Source organism: Pteropus medius, unplaced genomic scaffold (assembly GCF_902729225.1).
Source record: "Pteropus medius unplaced genomic scaffold, Ma_sr-lr_union100, whole genome shotgun sequence".
Taxonomy (NCBI): Eukaryota; Metazoa; Chordata; class Mammalia; order Chiroptera; family Pteropodidae; genus Pteropus; species Pteropus medius.
In genome coordinates, this window is record NW_024353908.1 from 337282 (window position 1) to 357592 (window position 20311).

Genomic DNA, 20311 nt, shown 5'->3' on the forward strand with positions numbered 1-20311 from the left:
CAGATGAGTTCAACCCTTACTAGAACAGGGGATTATAGGCTCAAACAATAAGAAGAGATTTGCTATAGAAGATAGTAATGAAGGTTCAGCATACATAGGGACAAACTGAGACAATAATGACGGAAAAAGAGAGGATTCAAAGATCCAAATTCACAAAGCGGAATGGAGATAAGGTATGCACAGAAGGAATAGGACGACTGTGTGTGTGTGAGTATATACATATACACACACACACACACACACACACACACACACACACACATATACGCACACTATCCTTTACATATTTGTAATGGTAACTACACTCCAAAGATTCAGAACTAAAGTATATAGCATAAAACAAGAAGGACCAGAGAGAAAACACACAAAAGCCAACCAAAATAAAGAAAATAGAAACACAGGGACAAGGAAGCAATGGAAACACCGAATACCAGAAAGAGAAATATAAAATAATTTTAAGAAGACTTCATATTTCAATAATCACTCTAAATGGAAATGGACTGAACTTAGCAATAAAAAGGTACAGAATGCAGATTGGACCAAAAAACACAACCCAACCATATGCTAGCTCAAGGAGACACATTTCAGTTTCAAAAAAAAAAAAAATATATAGACTCAAAGGGAAAGGGTAGAAAATGATACTCCAAGCAAATGACATTAAGAGAAAAGTAGGAGTAGAGGTACTAATATTGATGAAATAGACTTCAAAATAAAAAAAGGTAAATAAAGATACTGAGGGACATTTCATAATGATGAAGGGAATCATACACCAAGAAGACACAACACTTATTAATATCTATGCTTCCAATTAGGAAGCCTCAAAATATGTAAAGCAATTACTAACAGGACTAAAGGGAGAAACAGACCAAAACACTAGCATAGTAGGGGAACTAAATACCCCCCTGTCGGATATGGACAGACCATCCGAACAGAAAATCAGAAAGGAAATAAGATCTTTAGATGATACATTAGACCAACTGGACATAATTGACATTTACAGAGCTTTTCATGCCAAAACAGCTGCTTATACATTCTTCTCTAGTGTACATGGAACATTCTTAAGAATCAGCCACATACTGGGACACAGAGATAGCCTCGACAAATATAAAAGGGTTGAAATCATACCAACCATATTCTCAGATCAAAATGCTTTGAAACTAGAGATCGAATGTAAAAAGAAATCATGAAGAACCACAAATACATGGAGATTAAGCAACATGCTACTGAAGAATTATTGGATCAGAGAAGAAACAAAAGGAGAGATCAAGAAATACATAGAAACAAATGATAATGATAGTACAACATATCAAACTTTTGGGACATGGCAAAAGCGGTCATAAGAGGAAAGTTGATATCATTACAGGCTTACTTCCAAAACCAAGAATGAGTCAAATAAACAACCAAATGCTTCATCTTAAAAAACTAGAAAAGGAAGAATAAATTAAGCCTAAAATCAACTGAAGGAAAGGAATAATCAAAATTGACAGAAATAAATGAAATTGAAAACAAACAAACAAACAAACAAAAAATAGAAAAATAAATGCAACAAAGAGCTGGTTCTTTGAGAAGGTTAATAAAAACAATGAACCAATGGCTAGACTCACTAAAGAAAAAAGAGAAAGGACACTAATAAATAAAATCAGGGATGAAAGAGAGAAAATTATGAAAGACACTGCAGAAATACAAAGGATCATACAAGAATACTATGAAAAAGTAACACCAAATTTAATAATCTAGAAGAAATGGACCACTACTTAGAAAAATACAACCTTCCTAGACTATATCAAAAAGAACTGGAAAATCTAAATAGACCGATCAACAGTATGGATATTGAAACAATTGTCAAAAACCTACCAAAAAGTAAAAGTCCAGGACCAGATGGCTTCACCAGTGAATTCTACCAAACATTCAAAGAAAATTTAATACCTATTATACTCAAACTCTTCCAAAAAATCGAAGAGGAAGCAATACTTCCCAACTTATTTTATGAGGCCAATATTACTCTGATACCAAAACCTGGTAAAGATTACATGAAAAAAGAAAACTACAGACCAATATCTCTCATGAACACAGATGCAAAAAAAAACTAAATAAGATATTAGCGAACCAAATACAGCAATATATTAAAAAGATTATACACCATGATCAAGTGGGCTTCATCTTTGTGGCACAAGGATGGTTCGACATACACAAATCGATTAATGTGATATACCACATAAACAAATTAAAAATAAGAATCATGTGATTATATCAATAGATGCAGAAAAAGCCTTTGACAAGATATGGCACTCATTTATGATCAAAACACTTAACAAAATTGGTATAGAAGGAAATTACTTTAATATAAAAAAGGCCATATATGACAAGCCCTCATTATAGTTAATGGTGAAAAACTAAAAGCCAACATTATACTTAATGGTGAAAAACTAAAAACCTCCCCTCTAAAATACAGAACAAGGCAAAACTGTCCACTATTGCCACTGTTATTCAATATAACTTTGGAGGTCCTAGCGAATACGATCAGAGAAGAGAATGATATAAAAGGCATCTAAATAGAAAAGAAAGAAGTCAAACTATCACTATTTGCAGATGACATGAGTCTCTATATAGAAAATCCTAAAGACTCCACAAGAACACCGATAGAAACAATAAGCAAATACAGTAAAGTTTCTGGATACAAAATCAATGTTCAAAAATACATAGCATTCCTATATGCTAATAATGAATTGTCAGAAAAAGAAGTGGAAAAAATAATTTCTTTTGCAATTGAAGCAAAAAGAAAATACATAGAATAAATCTAATGAAACATGTGAAGGATCTATGTAATGAAAACTATAAGACCCTATTAAAAGAAATCGAAGAAGATACAAAGAAATTGAAAGATATTCCATGTTCTTGGATCGAAAGAATCAACATAGTTAAAATGACCTTATTACCGAAAGCATTATGCAGATTTAATGCAATCCCCATCAAATTCCCATTGGCAGTTTTTAAAGAAATAGAACAAGAAAATAATCAGATTTGTATGGAAGCACAAAAGACCTTGAATTGCCAAAGCCATCCTGAGAAAAAGGAATGAGACTGGAGGCATCACTCTGTCTGACTTCAAATCATACTAAAAAGTGACAGTATGGCATGGTATTGGCAGAAAAACAGATACACGGAGTAGAATAGAATTGAGAGTCCACAAGTCAACTCATATTTATATGGGTTAAATAATTTTCAACAAAAAAGCCAAAAACATACAGTGGAGAAAGGAAATCCTCTTTAATAAATGGTGCTGGGAGAACTGGAAAGCCACATGCAACAGAATGAAACTAGACTGCTGAGTGTCACCACACACCAAAATGAACTCAAAATGGATTAAGGACCTCAATATAAGACCTGAAACAGTAAAATACATAGAAGAAATCATAGAAATTAATCTCAAGGATCTTGGACTTAAAGAGGATTTTATGAATTTGACCTCAAAAGCACACAATAGAATATACAGATGTCAAACTGTAATGTACACCTGAAAATTATATAATTATATTAACCAATTCTACCGGATATTTACCCCAGAGACTTGAAAACTCATATCTGAAAAGATATTCGCACACTGATGTTCATAGCAGCATTATCTACAGTGACCAGGACATGGAAGCAACTGAAGTATCCTACGTAGATGATTGGCTAAAGAAGCTGAAGTACATATATACAATGGAATATTACTCAGCCATAAGAAGAGATGAAATATTGCCATTTGTGACAATATGGATGGACCTCAAGATAATCATGCTTTGAGAAATAAGGCAGACATTAAACATTGAAAATCACATGATATCACTTATATGTGGAAAACAAACCTAAAAGCAATGAATGAATGGGACAATGAAACAGAGACTCATAGACATTGACTATAGACTAGTGGTTACCATTGGGTAGTCATGGGGGGAGGGGAGGTGACAGGGTAAAAGGGTTCAAATATGTATTGAGAGAAAGAAATCTATGGGAGGTGAACACACAGAGTAAATATATATATGTGCCTTATTGTTAAAGTGTACAGCTGAAACTGATTGTATTTCATTAACCAATGTCACCATAAAAAAAGATAATAATTAAAAATTTAAAAATCTGTAAGTTCACAATTTAGGACCAAACTTTAAGAAAACTAATATTTGGAAAATTAAAATTGAAAAGTAAACTAGAGAATGTATTAGTCGTTCAGTAAATACACATGTGTATATAATTGTTATTTGAATCATATCAAAATCTGAACTTATGTCATAAATACATATTAGTAGTATAATCGAGCACTATTTCCTCAGTGTGGCGATCACTAGATTAGCTATATCCAATACCAAGAATGAATAATATTATTTAAAAAAATTTGTCTCTCAGAGCATTATTTGAATCATTTTAAAGTCATAAAAAATGCTTATAGTGTAATATTATCTAAGTAGAGTTGAGAATCAGTGGTATATTAACAACAAACATAACAATAATAATGGTAAACATGTTTATTTAATCCTAACAAAAACCCTAAGAAGAAGCGATTATTAACTTGGTTCTAGAAAGAAAGAAATTGAAACTTAGAGAAGATTCATTAAGGTTTTTATCCAAAATCACATAGCTAGAAAATTCAAGAGCTGAAATCAAAATCCTGGTCATATTTTTTTTTGATAAACAAAAATGCTAAGGATTTACCTATTTCTTATGTACTCTGATCTTACTAGGTTTTATTATTTACCAATTACTCTTCATTCTCTAGGGGTATGTGAAAGCAATTCTTCAAGAGACTTCTATTAATAGAGTGGTTTTACTAGTAATTCCCTAAATATCAGCTCCCTTGGAGGTGAACCTGGCACTTACTTCTTCAACTGAAAATCATTTCACATATGGAGGCTTGTGACCTGCACAATAAACAGGACAGTGCCACAGACAAGGAAGAAAAAAATATAGACCACTCTTTGGAGAAATTGGGCTTTACAGATTGTTGCTCCTTTAAGCCTGAGACTTGAGTTTAAGTGGTGTCACCTGACCAGAGAATAGTGTCTGATCTTTTGGCAGAATTCCAGAAGATTTTGTTCCATAATTTGACAAAAGGAGTCCTAGATTATTTTATATATTTGGACACTGTATACATTAACAAAGAGTTATAAGAATCAACACTATCTCTTAAGGATGTGGCTACTTTAATAATGCACATCTACATTTTCAGCAACATAAGAAAATATAATAAAGTCAGTATCAGTTTAAACCTGTTTTTATTGCTTGAAACACCCAGTTTTGCATACTTCAAATCCTATTTCCCTCCTACATTCATAAAGGACATGATAAGTACTGGTTACAAACGCACCATGTATGGTAAAACTAGAGACTCAATTATGCTTATGAGCACCGACTGCCAGTTTTACAACAACTGGCAGAGTATTTTTTAAATGTTATCCTGCATTTTAACCTAGGCACAACTTGCGGTGAGAAAAACTCATTTACAAAATATAAGCTCACTATTTCAAAAGTAATACCACTTTTAAAAAGAAAATCTAAGCGAATATCATACACACATCCAAATCACATTTGGAACCAAGAAAAAGTATTATTTTATTTATTGATTTTTTTAAAACTGAGCTTTACCAGGGAGAAACGGGAAAAATGGGCATCAAAGAGGACATCCAGGACATTTCCTTGCCCTGAATGAGGAATGACCACAAAGAGACCTGTCACATAAAGACAAGTTGATTGATTAGTGATTTTGAGAAAATAAAAATCTCATGATTATGAAATAATATATTTAAAAAACATTCCAACATTGGAAACTCATGTAAAAATGTTACACAAATGTTAAACATCTTAGATACTTGTACTTACATAATTATTTAATGTCTTACCTTTTAACTACATGATAAATGATATGAACAAATTATATATCCGTAATATACATATGTGTATATACAGAGAGAAATAAATTTAGTATTTACATTTTAAAACTTCTTTTCCCAAGAAATATTACATTTCATTTGGTAAGATGATGGTACTCAAGCGTAGTGTCCAGAAGAGAAGCATCAGTATTACATTAGACAGTGTTAGAATGCAAATTCTCAGGTATGGGTTCCAGGTCTGGCTGTGGTCCAGGCTTGCAGTTAGGAATAGGACCCCGGATTTAGAATGTTACATTAGTGTAGTAGGGTGCCTGTGCCTAACATATGTAAGCATGATTCAGCTTATTGTTTATTATGCAAGTGTGGCAGAATGCCACACTGTTCTCTGACATATATAAAGCCCATGTGGTCCCCTAATGGGGCAGAAGCATGTTCCCCACAATAGAAGCACTCTCCCCACAATAAAATTGGTGCCTGCTGTTTCATTCTCATGTTGGTCCCTAGTGCATTCTTTCAACTGGGCGTCTCACCACTGACACCTTCTCAATCAGCTTGGCATTGACATCAGGCATCGCCTGAGATCTACTGAGTCAGAAACTTTGAGAATGGGCCCAGCAATCTGTATTTTACTTAACTTCTCTGGGTAATTTTCATGCATGCTGATGTTTGACAACAACCATTATGCCAAAAGATCCTTAGCTAATGGGTTAAGTGTAGTGAGTATACATGTTCCAAAATAAACTAGAAATTATATTTTTAAGGCTTTTAAAATAAGCAAAACAATTGAATAATCTCAGAAAAACTGGACTATGTAACTATGATAGACAATCTCAGATATCAAATAAAAACAGAATTTCACTTTAAAAGGGAAAACTTGGTAACATAATAATAGGTAACACCATTATAGCACTAACTATCAATGTGCCAGGCATGGTTCTAGGAACTTTCCACATAATAACTTATTTAATCCTCACAACAATCCACTGGGATGTATTGAGAGTATTTAGAGGTATAGCCACACATGAATAAATTGGTTCCTTCTATTACTATGTCCACTTGATAGACTTAAATTTTCCGCAAGTACTTAAATGTCCACAAGTACTTAAACTTTATTCATGGGTAATTTGCTTCTGAAAGTGGTGCATAGATGTGACAACATTATTGGTAGGTGGGTGCAAATGAAGAGCTTTTTGACCTAAGTAGAACACCCTACCGGCAAGGATTTAGCCAGCAAACTAGTTTGGTTGTTTATCTTTTTTTAATTTGAGAGATATTAGGCTGGACTGCATTGCCAATTCCCCTGCTTTTCTTCACTCCCTGATGTCTTACACCTGCAGCCTGTGAATTTATCTTACTTGCCTAGCCTTAGCAATGAGTGCTGGGAAACAGGTTCAGTTCTCTAGTCAATATGATTCCTAAAACAAAGCTCTCAAAGACAAAAGCAAAGATGATGGGATATTTGTCTTTTATTCATCTCCTGGCATTAAGGTTACTTTGGGTGTGGGCTCTACCCACATTAGGGAACTTCATGTTATTTTCCCTAGAAGCCTGAGTGAGATCTCACATAGCAGTGAATAAGAAAACTAACAAGAATCAGCAGGAGCTTCTTGATGATTTAAGTCCCCAAGGTATATATTTTATATTTTGAATCACAAATTGAAAAATGAGCCAGTGGACATGCTGATGCAATTCTCAAGCTTTTTTGTTTACTTTTTTTCAGTAATGGATAAATGAGTATTTATGAATATTTGTTTTCTTCTTTGTTTTCCTTTTCCTAGCTTTATTGATATATAATTAATAAATAACATTGTGTAAGTTTAAGATGTACAATGTAATCATTTGATATATGTATACATTGTGAAATGATTACCACAATACAAATAGTTAACACATCCATCACCTGACATAGTTACCATCCCCATCCCTGTGGTGAGAACATTTAAGACTACTCTCAGCAAATTTCAATTATACAATACAGAATTTTAACAAAAGTCACCATGATGTACATTAGAATCCTCCTCAATCTTTCTTTAAAAGTATTTACATTAACTGAGACTCCCTGTTCTCCATCAACTAAATCCACAGGTGGCTGAAACTAGTAAATCTGAAGGACAGGGACAGCCATCTAATTGAAGGCTACTGTGATTGCTCTTATTATAGTCACCAGGAAATAAACTCCCACCTTTCCTAGGCCTCAGTTTTTCCATTTGGTGGAAGAGACTAAATAGCATGTTACTGTTTTGTGGAACAAGCTAGAACAATTATGTGCTGCATTATTTATTAACTACATTGATTCTGATGTGAGTCAGCAGGGGAAACAAAAAGCTGGAGATACTTAGAAACTTGTGAGCAGGAAGAGCAAGGTAATTTACATATCTCAAATATTTTCTTTATTGTCTCTCCATAATTTGTGGAACAAATTTCTCCCAACACTTTCCTCCAATAGGACACCAGTAAGTATGTGGCGACACCTCTAAATACTAGTGACTTCAGTGCACACAGATTTTCCTTATAATGTTAACATTGTTATATAATGCGGTAGATGCCCCATTGCCAGGGTCAGAGGGAGGGAGGTTCGTGCAGATTCAGCTGTGACTGAACCTTACCTTAGCTTCGCCAGACTCCTTGTACATTCTAAAACCTCTGCCCTGTGGTAGGCCCAAGACACAAACATTCTTGGTTCTGCCTCCTTTCTCTCCTTGTTCTCTCTCTCTCTCTCTCTCTCTCTCTGGCTACATTCTCATGGTAAATAAACTTAATTAATTAACTTAATATTTTAACTTGTAAGAAAAATAGATAATCTTCCCCACTTTTATACAGTAGCAATTCTCCCATTTGAATAAATACTATCCTTAAAACATTACTTATTTAGATCCCACTTCTATAGGACTGACTATAAAATAAAAATTATTCTATAAGTCATATAAAACAGTCATTCATTAGGTAAACAAATATACACCTAACCCTCAAAACTTCTAATTTCCATAACTTTTTCTATTAAAAATCTTTGATATTCTATTATTTAAAAATATGCATTGTGCATCCTAAAATATTTTTTATAAAATTTAAAATGTTAGCATAGATGACCTATTTTAGTAATAAAATTGAATAAAGTTCTAAAGTTTTATTTTGACTCTCATGTTCCTTTCTTACCATAAATTAATTGTTTTTAACAATATAAAACCAAGAAAAAAAACTAAAATAATAGTTACCTGGTAAACTACTAATTAATCCATTTTAATAGGACATTAAAAGACTTGCTGTGCATGTTCTTCCCTCTTGCCTGTTCTATGGTCCACAGTTGAAAAGCTGACATTTAAAGGGCTCAAATCAGAATGATATTCAAGAGGACATAGCAATGTGGAAGGGAATTACTGATATGAAGTTACTGAGCAAATTTTCACGGATATATAGATCAGTAGAATGAGAGAGAAATCATAGAAATGGACCTACATAGATATAGACCTATGAAAGCGTAGAAATGGACCTACATAGAAATGGACCTCTGAAAGTCGATGCTGGCAGAGGTAAGCATTACAAATCAGGGAAAAGATGAACAATTCACTGATGTTGGAATGATTAGTTATTTATGTAAAATAAAGGTAGATATCTACTCACGCTATATAAAAAATAAGTTCCAAGTAGACTAATGACCTAAGTCTGAAAAACAAACCTGCAAAACAAAATCAAACACCTAAAAATACAAATCCTGAGAAATTGATAAATATGAGTGTTTAAAATTTCTGAATAAAAAAGATATCACAAATAAAGTGAAATAAAAGCGACAATATGGGAGAATATAATTGCAATGAATATAAAGCATAAAACATTTTGATAACTTAAAATGAATTTCTATAAATCAAAAAGAAATAAAATAAGCAAACTAATAGAAAAAAATTTTAAATATGTAAAAAGGTGATTACTATCAGGAAATATGATCATTCAACAAATAAAAATAAAAATATGCTTGATCTCATTAGAAATCTCAGAAATTAAAACAACAATGATATTCCTTATTAAAAATATCAGTTGATAAAACCTGACAATATCAAGATGTGGTGGTATGTAAAGCAATAACAATACTCATACACTACTGTTAAAACAGTAAATTGATATAACCAATTTGGAGAGCAATGCTACAATATCTCATAATGAAGACAGTCATACCTTAGAACTTGCAATTCCAATAATAGGAATAGCCTCAGAGAAGCTCTTCCAAATGTGTACAAGAAAACACGTATAACTGTTGGTGGGACTGCAAAATGGTGCAGCCGCTGTGGAAGACGACATGGAAGTTTCTCAAGAAATTAAAAATAGAACTACTTTTTGACCCAGCAATTGCATTTCTGGGTATTTATCCAAAGAAAAACTAAAATTTATTCACAAAGATCTACGTACCCCTATGTTCATGGCAGCACTATTTACAATAGCCAAGATATGGAAGCAAATAAAATACCTATCAACAGACGATTGGATAAAGAAGTTATAGTTCATATATACAATGGGATATTACTTAGCCATAAAAAAGTTGAAATCCTACCATTTGTAATGACATGGATGGACCTAGAGGTTATTATGCTGAGTGATCTAGATCAGATAGAGAAAGGTAAACACCACATGATTTCACTTACATACTAAATCTAAGGAACAAAAGAAATAGACCAAATGAAAACAGACTCACAGCTACAGAGGACAGGGTGGTTGGGGGACTGGGAGTAAAAGGTTAAGGGATGAAGAAGTACAAATTAGTAGTTACAAAATAGTTTCAGGGATGTAGAGTACAGCATAGGGAATAGTCAATAGAATTGTAATGGCTGTGTGTAGAGCCAGATCAGTGCTAGAGTAATTGAGGGGATCACTTCATAAACTATACAAATGTCTATCCAGTGTACTGTATACCTGTAATGAATAAAAAATTAAAGTAAATAAAATAAAATTATGAAAAAACATAAAAATAATAAAGTTTCCTTGGTAAAAAAATGAAAGAAAACATGTACGTAAATATTCACAACAAGACTGGTAATAAAGTTAGTGTACTAGTAAGGGTAATTCAGAGAAACAGAATGAGGGAGAGGGATAGGAGTAGGAGTAGAGGGAGAAGGAGAGATTTTAAGGAATTGGTTCACATGATGGTGGCAGCTGGCAAGTCCAAAATTTGCAGAGTATGCTGACAGATTGGAAACCCAGGGAAGAGATGCTGCTGCAGTCTGAGTCTGAAGGTAGTATGTTGGCAAAATATTCTCTTCTATGAGGGAGGTCTCTCATTTTTATTAAAGTCTTCAACTGATAGAATGAGGCACATCAACTTTATGGAGAGTAATCTGCTTTATTCAAAGTCTACTGATGTAAATGTTAATCTCATCTGAAAAATACTCTCAAAGAATCATGTAGAATAATGTTTGACCAAATATCTTGATACTTTGGCTTAGCCAAGTTAACATAAAATTAATCATTACAGTTGCAACAACAAAAATGTCCATCAAATACTGAACAGATAAATATATTGTATTATATTGATAAAACAGAGTACTATCTAACCATAAAAATGTGATAATCAGAGTTCAAAAAGAACAATGTAAAAATATTAAATAAAAATTCTAATTGCAGAAGATGTATATAGTATAATGTCATTTATATCCTATTAAAACACATGAAAAGTAATATTATATTATTAATGGATATATACACACATATGTGTATGTATGTATGTATATACACATACACACACACATACGCACACACTGAAAGAGAGAGAGAGATACAAAGAAAAAGACAAAGAGAGAGACAAAATATTTCATTCATAAAAGAACTGTGAACAGTATTACTCTTTGAATAAAAAATGGACAAAAATAACATACCAGTTATATTTATATTTTTCTTAAATAGAAACTTTTGGTTTTATTCACGCCCCCATATTTATTCACCCAGTTTATGGGTGTTTTTAATCACCCGAATGTCAGGGGTATGGCATGGTAAGTGGTTACATTTAAGTTTATAAAAGAACTAATCTTCTCAATACATTTTCATACTAGCTGAAGACAACTCAGTAATTCCTGAAAGCATTCCTAGGTGAGTTCTATGGTCCACAAGTGGGTGATTGAGTTACTATTGTAGGAAGAATAATGGCCCTGCAAAATGTACCCATTACCCAGTGTTATGTTACATAGCAAGGGTTAATTAAGTTGTGGATAGAATTAAAGTTGCTAACTGAGCAACTGTAAAATAGAGACATTATCCCTGATTATCCAAGTAAGCCCAATGTAAGCCCAAGGGTTCTTTAAATGTGGGAGAGGGAAGTGAAAGAATTGGAGTCAGATATGAAAATGTTATAATGGAAGCATTTACTGGTTTTGAAGATGAAAAAAAGGCCATTAGTCGAGAAATAATGGTGCCCCCTAAAGATGGAAAAGGCAAGGAAAAGGATTCTACCCTAGTGCCTCTAGAAAGAATAAAAATCCTCCAATACCTTGATTTTAATCTGATGTGTTAGTCTGCTTGATGTGCCTAAACAAAATACCACAGTCTAGAAGGCTTAAACACAGAGATTTATTTTCTTAGAGTTCTTGAGGCTGGAAGTCTAAAATCGATGTGCCAGCATAACTGGCTTCTGGTGAGAGCTCTTTTACTGACCTATGGATGGTTACTTTTTGACTGCCGTGTCTTCACGAAGCCTTTCCTTGGTGCATATTAACAGAAGAAGAGCGAGTGAAATCTCTTTTTATGAGGATACTAATCCTATCATATCAGGACCCCATCATTTTATCCTTATTTAACCATAATTACTTCTTTAGAGATCTCATCTGCAAATATAGTCACATTGGTATTAAGGATTCAACATATACATTTTGTGGGAACACGTTCAATCTACAACACCCAATAAAATCCATTTCAGAATTTTGACTTCCAGAACTATAGAATAATCAATTTGTGTTGTTTTAAGCCACTAAGTTTGTGGTGGTTCGTTATAGTAGCAATAGGAAACTAATATAGTTTTTGGTATCTGGAAGTGAAATGCTACTGTAACAAATACCTAACAATGTAGAAGTAGTTTTGGAATTTGAAAGTGAACAGAGGCTGAGACAATTTTGAGGAACTTCATAGAAAAAGCCAAGATTGCCTTAAATATACTGTTCATAGAAATATGGATAATGATGACTATGTTGGTCAGTACTCAGAAGGAAGTGAAGGAAGTAAGGAGCACGATAGAGAAAATATGTATTATTTTAGATAATATTTACATCACTATGAACAGATCAATGGATTTAAAGGCATCGAAGGTGAGTGCTCAGATGAAAATGAAGAAAATGTTACTAGAAAATAGAGGAAAGGGGATCTCTGTTATAGTCTGTAATCTCAGAAATCTTAGCTGAATTGTGTCTGCATAACTATATTGTTACTATTTTATCCTTTATAAATTAATAAGTATCTTATAGGGAGAAATAAATTGCTTTAGTAGGCAAGCTGGCTTCAAGCGTCTGTTTTCCAAATCTAGTTGGTTTCTAACTTGTTAAATTTATAACCTATCCTTTGGCACAATTAGGCAATTTTCTACCACACAAAATTAAAGGTAGATTAAAGTTTAGCTTGAATGCTTGGTATGGAGAGAAGTTCAGAAGTCTGTGGCCAATCGATTCTACTGGGTATCATCTTATGGGCATCACTGCTTATAATTCCAGAGCTTCTAGTTTAAATCCTGTATTTTCCAGCTAATAATATTTAATCGGGTCTCATGCTCCAGAAATTTCCCCCTTATTTCGTGACTTGCCACATTTTGAGGCCCAGATGGTATTCTACCATTCTCTGACATGAAAATGGTCCCTAGTTTGGCATTTTGCATGTAGATATTCTCTCTCTTCCAAGGATAAAATTCATCTCCATCTCTGTGTTCACAATGAATTTTATTTTATTTAAGGCCACAATACAGACATACAATTTCTACATTGGGTATAAAGGGAATATACCTCAACATAACAAAGGCCACAGCTAAGATCATACTCAATGGTGAAAAGTTTAAATATTTTCTCTAAGATCAGGAACAAAAAAAGATTGCCGCTCTTACCACTTTTATTCAATATAGACTGAAAATTAGCTAGAACAATTAGGCAAAATACTGAAAAAAAAAAAAGGCATCTGAATCAAAAAAGGGAGTAAAACTGTATTTGCAGATGACATGATATTATTTAAAAAATCTAAAGACTACATAAATTAAATTTTATAAATATTCAATGAGTTGGTAAAGTTGTAGCATACAAAATTAATATTTAAAAATCAGTTGCATTTCATAATTAAAATTCCAAAGATTAAAGATAAAGAGAGAATCTTAAAAGCAGCAATAGAAAAGCAGTTAGTTACCTACAAGAGAGCTCCCATAAAACTTTCAGCTGATTTCTCAACAGAAACTTTGCAGGACAGAGGAATTGGCACAAAATATTCAAAGCGATAAAAGCAAAGACCTATAACCAAGATTACTCTACCCAGCAAAGCTATCATTTAGAATCAAAAGAAAGATAAAGAGCTATCCAGACAAGAAAAAGCTAAAGGAGTTTATCAACACCAAACCGAAATGTTGAAAGAACTTAAGAAAAAGAAGGCAAAAAAGATCATAAATATGAATAATAAAATGGCAATAACTACATATCTATCAAAAATTAGTTTAAATGTAAGTAGATTAAATGCTCCAGACACAAGACATAGGGTGGCTGAAAGGATAAGAAATAAGAGCCTTACATATGCTCTCTATAGGAGACTCACTTCAGATCAAAAGACACGTACAGACTATAAATAAAGGAATGAAAAAATATTTCATAAAAATGGAAATTTAAAAAAAAGCTGTAGTAGCTATACTTGTACCAGACTTTAAAATAGACTTTAAAACAAAGTCTATAACAAGAAATAAAGAAAGACCCACTAATCCCATTTCTGGGTATTTAACCTAAGAAATCCAAACCCAAATGAAGGGACATGTGCATCCACGTGTTCACTGCAGCATTATTTACAATAGCCAAGATATGGAGGTAACCTGAGTGTCCATCACAGAAATCATCTATTATCCGTCAATAGATAAATGGATAAAGAGGGGGTACATATATACAATGGAATATTACTCAGCCATAAAAAAGAATGAAATCTTGCCACCTGCAACAACATGATTGGACCTAGAGGGTATTGTGCTGAGTGGAGTAAATCAGACAGAAAAAGACAAATGCCATATGATTTCACTTACATATGAAATCTAGAGAACAGGACGAATGTACAAACAAAACAGAAATAAGTTTCTAGATACAGAGAAAATTTTAATGGTTGCCAGATTTGGGGATAGGGAGGTGGGTGAAGGGGAGAGGTGATTAAAAGGTACAAATTGGTAATTATGAAATAGTCATGAAGATGTAGAATATAGTATGGGGAATATAGTAGTATTATAATGACTATGTATGGTGTCAGGGATGGCTACTGGATTTATCAGGATGATCAGTTGCATTTTTATACACTAATAATGAACTATCAGAAACAGTAGTTAAGAAAACAATCCCATTTTAGTTGAAGAAAAAAATACCTAGGATTAAATTTAACCAAGGAGGTGAAAGAGCTATACACCCAAAACTATAAGACATTGATGAAAGAAATTGAAGAAAATACAAAAATATGAAAAGATATTCTCATGGATTGGAAGAATTAATATTGTCCAAATGTTCATACTACACAAAGAAATCTACAAATTCAGTGCAATTCCTATCAAAATTCTAATGGCAGTTTTCACTGAAAGAAAAAAAATCCTAAAATTTTTATGGAACCACAAAAGATACCAATAGCCAAAGCAATATTGAGAAAGAAGAACCAAGCTGAAAGCACCACATTTCCAGATTTCAAACTATATTACAAAGCTATAATAATCAAAAGAGTATGATATTGGTATAAAAGCAGGTACACGTATTAATGGAACAGAATAGAGAGCCTAGAAATAAACCCACCCATATATCATCATTTAATTTATGACAAAGGAGCCAAGAATATACAATGGGGTAAGAACTGTGTCTTTAATAAATGGTGCTTGAAAAACTCTATTGCCACATGCAAAGAGTGAAACTGGACCACTATACATAAATTAACTCAAAATGGATTGAAGACTTAAATGTAAAGCCTGAAATCATAAAAGCTCTAGTAGAAAAGCGGGTAAGCTCCTTGACATAGGTATTGGGAATAATTAATTAGATTTGACACCAAAGAAAAAAATTAAGTGCCACTTTAATGAACTGACATCTTCTGTATAGCAGAAGAAACCATCAGTAAAATGAAAATACAATGTATAGAATGAAAGAGAAAATATTTGCAAATCATATCTGATAAGTGGTTAATACTCATAACATATAAAGAACTCATGCAATTCAATAGTGAAAAAAAACAATCAATTTAAAAATGGGTAGAGGATCTGTATAATATATTGTTTTTCAAGTAACACATAAAAATGGCCAATAAGTACATGAAAATGTACTCAACACCAGTAATCATCAAGGAAATGCACATCAAAACCACAATGAGATATCATCTCATACTTATTAGAATGGCTATTTTCAAAAAGACAAGAAATAAGTGTTGTGGTAAGGATATGGAAAAAAGGGAACCCTTGTGCACCATTGGTGGGAATGTAAATTGGTGAAGACTTTATGCAAAATGTTATGGACATTACTCAAAAAATAGAACTACCATATGATCTACCAATTTCAGTTCTGGATATTTATCCAAAGGAACAAAATCATTGTCTTGAAAATGTATTTGCACTCCCATGTTTACTGCAGCATTATTCACAATAGTCAATACAACCTAAGTATGCAAGGAAGATAAACGAATAAGGAAATGTTCCATATACATATAATGGAATATTATTCAACCATAAAAAAGAAGGCAATTCTACCATTTGCAACATCATGGATGAAGTTCAAGGGCATTACACTGAGTAAAATGAGACAGACAGTAAAAGATAAATACTGTATGATCACACTTAAATGTGGAATCTAAACAAAAACTGAATTCATCAATATAGAAAACAGATTGGTGATTGCTAGAGGTTGTGGTTGGGAAAACAAATGGGTAAAGGTGGAGAGAAGATATAAAGTTCAATTTATAAGATAAATAAGTCCTGGGGATGTATGTACGGCATCGTGAGTATCGTTAACAATATTGTATCATGTATGTGAAAGTTCCTAGAGAGTAGATCTGAAAAATTCTCATCACAAGGAAAAAAAATTGTAATTATATATGGTGATGGATGTTGACTAAATTATTGTGTAATCTTTTTTGCAATATGTACATATATCAAATCATTTCATTGTACACTTGAAGCTAATACAATATTATTTATCAATTATCTCTCAATAAAACTTGGAAAACATTACTTCACCATGTGCTATCCTAAAAGCATGTTGAGATTCCTGTGATGCTGTATCATATTGCATCCTATCATTTGGTACTAGTTGCACTTTGTCTTATTACTAATGATGATCACTTTGATCACTTGATTAGGGTGGGGGCTGCTAGGCTCTGCTGTAAGTTACCCTTTCCCCTTTTTAAATAAAATTTCTGGGAAAGTAAATTGAGACTGTATGTATCGTTGTCCTCACCAAACTTTTAACATTTTCACATTTATATCTGTAGAAATTTGTGGTGTCCTATTTTATTCAATAGGTAATGATATCTTCCTATCAATATTTTGCTCTTCAAATTTCCTTAATTTTGCTGGTGGAAGCCTTTTCAGTTTGGTTCTTTCATCCTTTGACATACCACAATCCTTCCTTGAGCAATTCCTTGGCTTCTCTGCAAGTCATTTGAGGCTCATCTTGTACTTGTCCATGGCTCAATTCTGGGTATAACCATCTCTCGAAGAGCCCAGTTTGAGTGGAGAATGGTATTTACAACCCAGGATCTAGGACTTGATGGGCAGAATGATGACCAGGGATGTGATGCTTTTCGTTTGTTCTCCTTAGAGTAAGAAAAGAAGGGCAAAGAAAGCCCCTGTTCTGAATGAGTCCATGACACCAAATCTCTATATGTCACATCATCCTGAGGGAAAGAATCTCAGAAGTGGTAAGGTCTCTATTATTGAAAGGCAGGCATAGGAAAATGGAGGCAAGGCATCAAGTACCTTTATTGAATTATCTTTTTGTTCCACATCCTTTGGTCCTTTTAAACACCTGTAATTAGAGTACTGAATTGATCAATCTCTATTGGTGAGGTAAGAAAAATGAACTAGACTGTGGAATATCATGGAAGTTAGGCCACAGAAACCATTCTACTATGGCCTAACAATGTTTACCATAGTGCAGGAATGTAGTAATTGTTTTGTAAATAATAATTATAAATAGGTATTTTAATTATTTTTCTGATATATGGTAAATTAGGACAGAGTCCTGATTGCAAATAAGTTTTCTTATTTTTTTAATTATTCTCTTAGCTCCATTGATTTCTGCTTGTGAAATTTCTGTTATATATAAATTGAAGTTGATGTATCCATTTTCAAGAATCAATTTTTCCCTCTATACTTTGGGTTTATTTGACTTTTGGAAGAATTTCTAAAATCTTTTATCTTATTGTGCTCTTTGCGCTTTCTGCAATCTACTGGTCCAGTATTTCTATTATACTTTAAAATGTAGTTATCATATTTTTCCACTTTATTAAAATGTTGCCACATCAGTGTTTTTTTCTCTTCTGCCTGTTCCAGAAACAAATAGGCAACATTTCCTCAGATCTCACTGAGATAACTAATTAAGACATTTGTGTCAATTCATGATATTTTCCTGTTTAAATTCTAATATTTCATGTTTGATGATTTTTCTCTTTTTAAATATTTAACGAGAAGGTATTTGTCTTATATTTGAACTTAAATGGTTTTTGCAGGCAATCGCTAAATCTTCCCTACACAGTTAAAGAAGAAGGGACCTATTCATATTAGTTGCAGTTTTACTCTGCTTAACCAGAGACCATGAATCCAAAGCAAAGAAAGGGGAGGAACAGGAAGAGGAGCAGAAGTGGGAAAATAAAAGCAAGGTGTAGCTGTCACAGTGATAATCTTAACACTTCTAGCTTCATTTTGAGTAGTTTGTGGTACCTAATAGCTAGCCCGGAAAGCCCTTCCCTTCTCTAACCTGCATAAGTAATGCCACTAGGATCCAGCTATGCAAGTACTTACTTCACTTTACCTGGAATGCTGTCTGCACAAACTATAAACTGAACATGAGGGCCATGATTACTTCTCATCATTGGAATCTGACATCTAATGAATTATTTAGGCTAATGAATGTGATCTAGACATTACTTTTCCTGTAGCTCCCCTGCCATCTCAATGTTCTCAACACTAGGAGCTAGTGGTTTGATTGGATTTTGTTGTCACCAAACATTTACCATTAACAATAGTGGGCTATTTGTGGAGTTTTGCTGAAGATGAAAGGGGATCTCTCCCCCTAGCTCTTATTTCGTAAGCACAATTTTCCTTTGCATGAGGTAAATTGTGGGTTGGTTTCCCCTCTCTCAATCCAATCTTCCCCACAAAATAGATTACAAAAATTCCTTTAACTTTCTGACAGGTAGAAACTGTAGTTTCTAGTATCATCTGTTTTACTAAATAGTGTCATATGTTTTCCTCTTTTTGAAGAATATTTGAAAAGGAATAGGAGGTAAATGTGCAGAGTTCTGAACACCACCTGAATCAATTGTTCATTGTTCCTTTCAAAAAAATCAAATATACAAAGAAATATAGCAACAATTTTTATTTCAGTTATTTGATTATTAGTATAAATAACATAGACTATTATAGAAGTTTTTACTCTGTGAAGGAATATGTATGTCTATAACATCTAAAGTGATCTCATAAATACCATGTTCAATGAATGATAGAATATAGGAAATAATCGTTCCATATTAAAACTTACCTCAAAAATTATAACAATACTTTAGTTTTAGAGTGAGTCTTTAAAAATGTGTCCTTCTTTGGAACAGAATCATGTCTTTCTTTGTTCATTGAAAACAACAAAAATTGGTAATTTATTGTCTCGTCAATATGAAAATCTTATTTACAGTAACAAATTAGATTATAGGAGATTGGGATTCCTAAATATACAAATTTTACTTTTCCCAGATAATATGCATATTAAGTATATTTGAACACAATTATAAAGAAAACTGAAATTATGTTAATATTTAACATTTTTGAATATACAGTATTTGCAAAATAATTTTAGTTGATATAAAAGTAAATTGTAACTAGATTTAATAAAGTATATTATTTTAATAGTCTATTTTTTTATAAAAATGGAAAATAAATCAAGCTGTAATTCAAAGTAGTTTTGCATAAGAAGTTTATTTCTAAAGGTAAAACGACCTATGTCATTTCTCTGAAATATACAATGAACATTAAAGAAAATATATAAAAACATTTATAAACAATTATACAGAAAATA